The sequence below is a fragment of the Seriola aureovittata genome, chromosome 9 (assembly GCF_021018895.1).
Source record: "Seriola aureovittata isolate HTS-2021-v1 ecotype China chromosome 9, ASM2101889v1, whole genome shotgun sequence".
Classification (NCBI taxonomy): domain Eukaryota; kingdom Metazoa; phylum Chordata; class Actinopteri; order Carangiformes; family Carangidae; genus Seriola; species Seriola aureovittata.
The window spans coordinates 2,382,315-2,391,894 of NC_079372.1; the positions used below are offsets into that span (position 1 = coordinate 2,382,315).

Consider the following 9,580-nt stretch of genomic DNA (forward strand, 5'->3'; position numbering starts at 1 on the left):
CCATACATTTTCAGAGATAGACGTTTGGCTAACATTGGTGGGTATCAAAAGAGGTTCAAAATATGGCAAAAAGGACAACATATGGCATCTCAGATTTTCATCTTTACCTGACAAAAAACAAACAAACAAAAAAAAAAAACAAGGAAAAAGTTAGGAACATGAAAGTCGCGAGACATTAACTGGCACTTCCAGAAAAGATTACAAGCATTAATGTAAAAAGAAGAGCAAGGATTTGGCCGTTTATGAACAAGAAATCTTTCTCCTTCAAAGAATTTAAATACATCACTCTCCGCACTGTGGATGAAGCTTTCATGACTGGGAACATTGTCCCTTTAAAAGAGTTGAGGGTCTGTGTGTGATTGAATGTATTCACCCATTAGACTTTGTAGCTGTGATGCACACACTCAGCTGTGTGCATCACTAACAACTAACAGTCCCCTGCTGCTAGCAGGCTTTTAGACTGAGAGAGAGGCTTTACAGTTCTGCATTTTAATAGAGAACTTTGAATGGAGAGATGGGGGATGTGTGAGAGAAGGGGGGGTGTAGGGAGCCAAAGGAAAGAGGCATCAAAATATTTTTAGAGGAAAATGAAGTAATGACAAAATACCCACCCGGAGCGTGTTGAGCAGAGGGGGTTTCTGGGAGGGACTGCCTTGGCAAGGGTAAGGCTAATGTGTCAAAAGAAAGTCTGTAGGCATACTGAGCACTGTCATGTCTAGAAGTGTGGGCCATTCAAAGGAAGGAGGAAAAGGTCCAAAAAGCAGCATTGAATGTCTTAATTACTTTCTGCTACAGCACCAGAAAACATACCCCTGAAAAGGTTCAATTATAAGATATCAAGGCAAATCAGCTGCCCTTATGGTGGCTGCTTGCTCATCTCTCAATGGAGCAGGGTTAAGCAATTATCGTTTGATACCGTCTACTTATTTTAAAAGAAGACCTGGAGAAGCATTGATGTAATGTACCATTTCAAAATGAAATACATTTTGTGGACTTAGTCCTTAAAGCGAGTGGTCAGGCAAACTATTACCTGAAAGGAAAAATAAGAAAAAGGAATAATAAAAAATAAAAAAAAAGAGGGGACAATGATTTATCCATGACAGAACAACACTTTCATCAGCGGCTTCTGAAAACTGCTGGCTGGTCCATGTCAACAAGTCAACCTAGTGACATCTCAATTGAAACAGAATGTACTGATTCACACCATTTTTCTCAGATCTGAAAGAAAATCTGATTGAAAGAAGGCAAGAAAATCAGTAGGTTCCACTGAATCCCTGAAGGCCTAGAATAAAATATTAACTCACTAAGCCCACACAGAACATAACACCTGAAAACATCTGCCAAGGTAGAGGGAGTTAGCGACCCAGAAGACTTACCACTGCCGACAAGGAAAAAGCTATCACAATTCCAGATTCTGACAACGGCAAAGTTAAAAAGGCATATTTTGTCATAAATAAAACATAGGAGTGCAGCATTTCGGCAATCTCCCCCAACGAAGGGTCCCAAGAGAGAGATGGGATTCTGTTTGTGAACTCACACTTTGCACAGTAAAGGGGGCTATAGCACTGCGTCACCACGACTCAAACTACATTCCCACACCCAGCACTATTCAGCAAGGACTAGTCCTCTTTAAAAATTCATTAATTTACAGCAAAAATAGATTAAAGCGCCCAACTGCACCAACCTAAAAAGTTTGGCTTGTGAATAGCATTAATAATGGAAACAAGCATCCAAAACCTAGAGGCCCTGGCTCAGAGGCATGGCTTAGGTTTTGTTGCGCTTTATAATGGAGCGTAATTTACATTTTTTAGAAGTATTACAGCTTTTTGATGCTTGTTTATAATTACATTGTTTTACATGTAAATTGGCTAACAATTGTTACTCATTAAAACATAACCAGTAGAGTGCAACAACACACTCGGCTTGTGTAAGACACAGGCTTTACATCAGGATCACAATGGAAGCTTTGCACTGAACTCTTGTCGCTGGCAGCACCACTGCTGAGTTCAATCCAAACGGAAGCCCTTTAAAAGTGATCACCCCCTATCTTATCTTTTACATCTTTCTCTTTCAAATCATAGCTGTGCCTTCCTAACAGAATCAAAGAAGATTCTGACAAGATAAAAGGATTTGCTGCATTTGAATTCAAATTATGTGTACTTTCCTGGGGACAAGACAAAAATCACAGTGACTGGGAGCACTCAGAGAACTTAAAGGTACTTAAAAAGAGAGGAGATCTGCTCTAATGCGTTCAATTTTTCACCTTCCCTGATGATGCCTGATGATAGAGGAGTTTGCTATGGTACAGCATATAGATAAATCAACATCTAAGGAACAGCTGATGAGCAGTCTGCGGATGAAGGTTTTCACATCCACTCACTCGCAGGGGGTCTCGGAAATTACTTCTAATATTAGGGCATTTCAAGAATCACTTTGTCCAGGCGATGATTTCAACAGCTGATTATTGATATGACCTGAGGTAATTAAAATGACCTGAAGGCCTAGTAACGTTGTAGTGGCCTGATAATTGCAGAGACAGATTAGAGGGAGGCAAATGAGACCACATCCTCCTCACCTCTTTTAATGGCCACTGCCAACCTGTCTTGGAGCAAGGCAGTTTACCCACAGTAGCTAAAGTGGAGGTGCACATGGTAGAGAATAGGAGACGACTCCCAGCCATCGGTCCGTACGACTCAGAGCGTGGGTGTCGGTGTTTGCTAAAAGCATATTCTTAGTTAGAACATTAAGAATATTAATCTTTTCACGGTTAAACAGATTCTGTATAATGGCAGCAGTAAGAAAAGGTGAGCCTATAGTCTGTTTACAGGGTCCATGCTGTTCACGCAGCCAAACAATGCTCAGTGTGTCAAAGAGATTGTTGTTGTTATTGGGTTTTTTTTACTTTATGAGCTGCAAAAAAAGACTTCTGAATGACACATGCTAGCATGAATCATGAAGTTTTTTTGGGGGGGGGGTTTTCGGTAAAATGAACTCGGTGTGAAAACTACACACACATACACACACACAGATGCTGGGAATGTGTTTCAATGCTATATGCACTTCAATATATTTTTCTTTTCTTTTTAAATAAAAATAAGAACTGTATGTTTTGTTTACACATTTTTGTCATAATTTGTGATAAGTTCAGCGTTTGGACTTCATCATATTTTAATTGGCAGTCAGAGAACATTACTAAAGAAGCCACACAAAAAATAATATGTTTCAAGTCATAATGACTATCCAGGGATAGCCATGACTGATTCATATACTGGCATATGGAGTTCATCTTTATCAAAGAAATGCATGTAGTGTATCTACAAATAGCCCTTAATTCAACTTTCAAAAAGTCATTACTACACTGGATTCTTAGCATTGCATTTGCTGACATTGGCGATAATTACAACGACCTTTCCGATGATAAAACACAAATCAGTACAACATTATGAGGGTTCTTTCTCTTCACGTTTCATGTGATTCTGCATAACGTTTTAATGAGGCATTTAGGGGTCTATGAGTGATCTACTGAGAAAGTCTACAATGGCAATCAGCAGTGAGTGTGGCAGCTGTTCAGCAATTAAAAAGCCAAATTACCCTCAATCAACACCATTTACAAGCGCAAGTAAATCTCAGAGCAAATAATGATGAGAGAAATCTGTTCAGACAGCTCTCATCTTGATAGGAATTAGAGGCGCATCCAAATCAGGAGCAGGGTGCTCTCTCAAACACTTTCTTAGTCTGTCGTACACAAACACATACACACACCTCCCCTTGTCTGCGTGTTTCTGGAGAGATGAATTTGTATAGTGTAGGCTGGCTCTCCACACTGCAGCATGATGAAAGATAAGGACTCCTTTACAGTATTAGGCAGCCACCGTTCATGGTAAGGTTATAGAGACCACACTGGTCCATTTGAGGCAGCCTATGGAAAAGAAATCCATAGTGTGTGAGAATAACTGCGCCATCAACAAACTCGGCTTATACTGGAACACAGCAAATAAAAGTGACACTGTTGAGAAAAAGAGGAACTCAGGGGCATTTAAGGCAAGTTGCAGTATCTTCTGTCTGCATCAGCTAAACTGTTAAAGACATTTAAAAATTTCACCTGAATTACTTGAAAATAAATGTGTCATTGTAGTGTCATCTGCATCTAATATGACACACAGGTCAGTGTCAGGTCTGTAAATTACGTTACTTTCAACGAAATGTTAACACCGGTGTGCATGGTGTAAATCTGCCCTGCTAATTGAAGTCCTAATACTGTATGTCCTTTCTAAATTGATCGAGACACAGGGAGCCACTCAAAATGACACATCCTTTAAAATACAGCACAAACAGAAACCTCTATAGGCCTACATACACTTACACATACACAAATAAACAAAAGCAAATCATTCATCAACACCATAGCCTATGAAAGTTAATGTTAATAGTTAATGACACCTTGGCATGTATTCATGCACACATGTACAGACCTATTTAATGTATTTTAAGCAGTGAAACAAAGTTGATTAAGTCTTATGAATCCCCTGAAGCAAATGATTTCAAGTGAGCTGACTTCTGTTAGTACTTTTCCTTGCAACACGCGGGTTGACTACGGCAAAGCTGTGTTTGATGAGAGTGGTTAATTCACCACTTTAAAGAATACTGTATTTTGCCCCTCCGTACAATTAACGCCGCAACCAACAGGGACACATCAGTGTGGAGCTCAGTGTTCTCTGAGCTTGGTTTGTTGCACTGTTATCACTTCAAAAGTGTTTTCAGCTGTGCAAGGCACTGTCTTCTGCTCATGCATATTTGCCAGTACAATTCACCGCTTAGATAATTGCTTTATTAAACACCACTTTCTGCCGACAGTCGCATTGTGTGAATGGCACCATGACACTATTATTGTAAACTTAAAGAAGTTGACTCTATCTGACGGACATTTGGGATAAAGACAAATGCTACAGTGTCTGTCTGCATGCACATAGTGACAGGCAGCGAACTTGTCATAGCGTGCCGTTAAGTAAAAGCACTGGCTTTAAGCAGCACTTCTTTCCCGGTAAATCATCATTTACCACAAACCTTCATGACTGACATTCAAAAATTCTTCTGCACAGACTACTCACCGTCGTAGGTGAAAATGAACCGGCTCAATTTTTTGTACTCTGGTTCACAAGCTCCAGACGCCTATCCTGCACTTGAAAATTCCCTTCGAAGACAAAAGCTTCAGCGGTGCCCAGACGCTGTCACTTGAGCTGCATGCACGGCGCTCTGCGGGCGTCAAACTGACCGCTGCTGTGGTCAATCGACAGTCATGACGGGCGGACTCGACCCGCTATTCGCATTTGCGCTCAGCAACACGAAGATCCCGGGTCTCTATGCTCCGCTCGACTGCTAAACCACCGGAACTACTTCCAACGCCAGCCGGAGCACGTTGAAGATAAATTCATGCACCACAATAGGAAAAAATGAAATCACATCCATTTAACTAGTTCCCAGTTTCAATATTAATGAGATTCAACTAGAACATCACATATGCTTACCACATAATACTACTACTACTACTAATAATAATAATAATAATAATAATAATAATAATAATAATAATAACACTAATAATAATAATAATAATAACACTAATAATAATAATATACCATGGTTTATGTTATATTTATGTATTTGTTAAGTGATTATATCTGAAGGTGTGATGAACCATTATCAATGATGAATCATCATTATTATTATAACATATTATTATAACATGGCAGTGACTGACTGGTTAAGTAAAAGGGTAGAACAATAGAAAACGCTGTCTGTGTGATGCCCAGACACCAAAAACACATAATTATTGTAGGCAAGGAAACATGCTGCTCAAAGTGCAACAAAATATTTGCTGCAAAATTGTGCAATGTCTACTGTTTGTTATAGCAACAAACTGGGGGCTAGGTGGAGAGGGGCTAGCCTGTTCTAGTTGAGCTATTCCTCAGTTAGGATGCATGCCTGTAATTTGTTGATTAGTTGTGGAGACAAGCCTGATGTGAAGGCGCAGCGCACCCACCTGGATAGGACATCAGTCAGAGCACCTTGTTGAATCTGAAGATTTACAGCCAGTGTGCAATGTTTAGTTTGGCATTTTAACTCATAAGATTACAATTACAATGAGTTATATTTCAATGTACAGTCTAAAATGAAAACAACTGCATTTTTTAAATGGAAATACTGGATTCAAATGCACATGTTGAGATGACATTTGTATGTAAAAGTGACACACATGCTTTTTTTCCCCCTGGCATCACAAATAGCCTCATAGTTCTTGACTGGGATTATCAACCACCAAACATATATACACATACAACTCAATTCTGGGAATTAAAAGTACAGCCAATAAAGGTGTCTTTTGAAAACAGGAGCTGCTGCGGTGTCACTGTTGCAGGACTTCATTGTATATCCTTAGCTCAGTAGGTAAGTGCATGTAAGAGGGAGGAAATACACAACAGTGACACAAGCCAGGGTCGAATCTGTGCAGCCACAGCAGGCTTCTATGTACATTTTGCTTGGTTGGTGTTAGTCCCACTAACACTCCATAGCTCTTTTCTGAGGAGTGAGCAGCTAACACCGTAATTCCACCATAAAGTTTGTAATCTGCATGTATCCAGAGAAGATGAGTGAAACACTTCACACAATAATATAAGTTAGAATGTTGATACATAACTGTTTGAAGTTCCTCTCTATGTCTTATATAAAGCTTTTTGAATTGTCTTGTTGTTTAACAGTGCTATGCAAATAAACTTGCTTTGCTTTGCAAAACTGCTTAAGATTGTTTTGATGCTGGGAAGAAGAGCAAATGAAAAGAAGTGGATATTCAGCTTGACTGCAAAGCAGCACTGTTTTGGCCACAAGCTTTTCATTTCTGAAAACACTCAGTCCCCTTCCACTCAAAAATGTGTTTTGCTTACTTCACTTGGATATTTGAGCTTCACTGTGAAGAATGATGTATGTGCAGAGTTTGACACTCGAAAGCTGTTTTCAAATTCATCTACTGACGAGGGAAAGTTTCTCTGTGCTCACCTTAAATGTGAGTTTACAATAAGCATGATTTTGTGACATGACAACTAGTTTGGAAACCAGCATTCATGGACCAGTATGCAGCTTGTACAAGAGTGATGTGGAAATTTGAAACCTCCAGTGCACATACACAGTGGATGGGGTTTTCAGTATAGGAGACATCTTGTATCCAGCAGTTAAACCTTTGCATATTTAAATATTTATATAATTTGAATTTCTCAGAGAGAAGGAATAAATGCAATTTTAATATTCTTAATAAGCCAATTAAGCTTTTTGTTGAAAAAACATATCAGACACAAATTATTACTCCAAGCACATTATTTATTCATCCATTTATTTATTTATTGAATTATCATTCATGTAATATAATTTCTTCCCCAATCTATTAACACCTCTACATTAAGTCAGAGTTGGAACAAATTATGTGTTTTTGTCTGTGAGCTTGGTCACATGGATATCTTCCCATGCTAGGCTTAGAAACAACTCAGTGCTGCACTCGTCTGGATGGTGCGGGCGCTTGCAGTGGTTAATGAAATATTTGTGATAGAACTGGAGGACTTTCAAAGCAGGAGTATACAGCGCTTTCTATTTCTTCATGAATCTCATACTTCAGTTTAAAGGGACTTTAAGACTGGAATGCTTAAAAAATTGCTCCAAACAACAACACTGGTCTATGTTGAACATTTCCAAAATGATATATAACAATTTAACTAATTTAATTGTTGATATTTATTTCTGAAAGTGTCATATCAATAATTTTAAGATTTCAAATATTAATGCTATAAAATAAAAAACCGAAAATGAATAACTGTAATCTTGAATTTCTTCAATTGTAATCTGTGATTCCACCACTAGAGGACTCTCTAGCCTAAGACAATGTTTCCATAGCTTTAAAAAAAAAAAAAAAAAAACTATTGAAAGCTTTTTCAATGTACACGTATCTGTATTCAGCCATTATATTAATCACTTGTATTTAAACACTGGAAACTGTGAATAACCTTGTTGGTGTTTTGTTTAAGTCACTAATTGACTTCTCGTATGTCTCATACTTGCAAAATACATCCCTGCTGTGTAGGCTTGACCTCACTGAACAACAATGAAATGCTTGTTCACCTCGTGGTTACAGTATGAACAGCTATTAGTTGAATATTCTGTGATGATGATGATTCTCTATCCAAACATTGGTTGTTGTATATTCAATAAATTAAATAATCTTTTATGTTGTTACTCCTACTTTATGTTCACACTTCATCACATAAAGAATATAGGCTGCTGTTACTTTAACAGTATCGTAGGGAACCACGTTTGTGTCAAACAGGCTATGCAGTAGTGACGCGTAGTGTAGTGAATTTTGTTTTGTGACAGGATTGTTACAGTTCATTTTTTGCACTGAATGTAAGGTTTAAAGCAATTTTCTCAATCAAGACGTTGGTGGTTTGTGTTGTGAACACGACTGATAACACGGGAGGTTTGTCTCACTGTAGAAAACGCCTGTCTGCTGCTGACTGCGCGACGTTTATCAAGAGGAATGTGTCTGCTCCGGCGCCTTCCCCCTACTTTGTGATGATTGGGCAGCACGACTGGCTCTGCCCGGTTTGATCCTGTTGGCTCTCAGACGTTGCACTGCGTCATGTTCAGTAGATGTAAAGGAGGCAGACAACAAAAAAAAAAAAAAAAACACAACCTGCTGTGCGACTTCCTATGGTGGAACCTAAATGATGTAAGACTATCAAACAAAACTTTGAGGCTATCCATCTTGTGTGACGATTGAAGACCGTATGAAAATTATTAGGGTGGGGAGGGGGCTGAATAAAAAAAACTACAATAGCCTACTGCTCCCCCAATGAAAAAAAACTACAATACCACTTTCCCCAGGTAACACATTCATAACAAACAATTGTGAAAAATAAAGACATATAATTCCTCCATTTACAGATATCACTGATAATTAATCGATCATACTGATATGTGGTAAAAAAAAAAAAATTATTTACATTTTGGTTCATTAATATTTTTTCATGGCACTGAGTTTATAACAGTTATACTATGATGTGATCTTGATCTAGGTTAATGAGAGACACGAATAATTAGTGATATGAATGAGAGATATTAAGAATGTCTTGAGTTACTTTACTCTGAGTCTGAGGAGCATCACCGCGCCTCGCGATAACACACATAGCTCGCCACGAGAGATCAGAGTTGCGCATGCGCAGAGTGACATCCACTAAGATGAAAATAACACAAAAAGGATGCAAAAATAACGCTGTATGGGAAGTTTGCTTAAAGAATATGCGTTTATGTTCTGTAACATTCACGTTATTGAAAAGTCTAATGATTTAACAGAGTTACAACAAGGACCATCAGCTCTTTAATAGAAACTTGAGCAAAGTACATATGGTGGAATTATATAAAAGTATTGCGGTTAATTATCTATAATATAATATATAAGCAGCTGTATTTTTGATGATCACTGTTTTTCTGTTCCGTTTATTCTGATAAGTTAAATTATTAGTTTCAATAGGAACTGTATCTC

The 9,580-nt window shown here is 38.3% G+C and overlaps 1 protein-coding gene across 2 annotated transcripts in view; it reads right to left on the bottom strand.

Annotated features, from left to right (window-relative positions):
* The window catches only part of LOC130175204 (forkhead box protein J3-like), a 58,881-nt gene extending 53,498 nt beyond the window's left edge, over nucleotides 1–5,383 (bottom strand). The window contains exon 1 of one of the 2 annotated variants that reach the window (XM_056385555.1): nucleotides 5,109–5,383. The gene's annotated coding sequence lies outside the window, so the exon portion shown is untranslated. The remainder of the gene's footprint in view (nucleotides 1–5,108) is intronic. The other variant, XM_056385554.1, reaches the window with a different exon arrangement.
* Nucleotides 5,384–9,580: the final 4,197 nt, after the last annotated feature.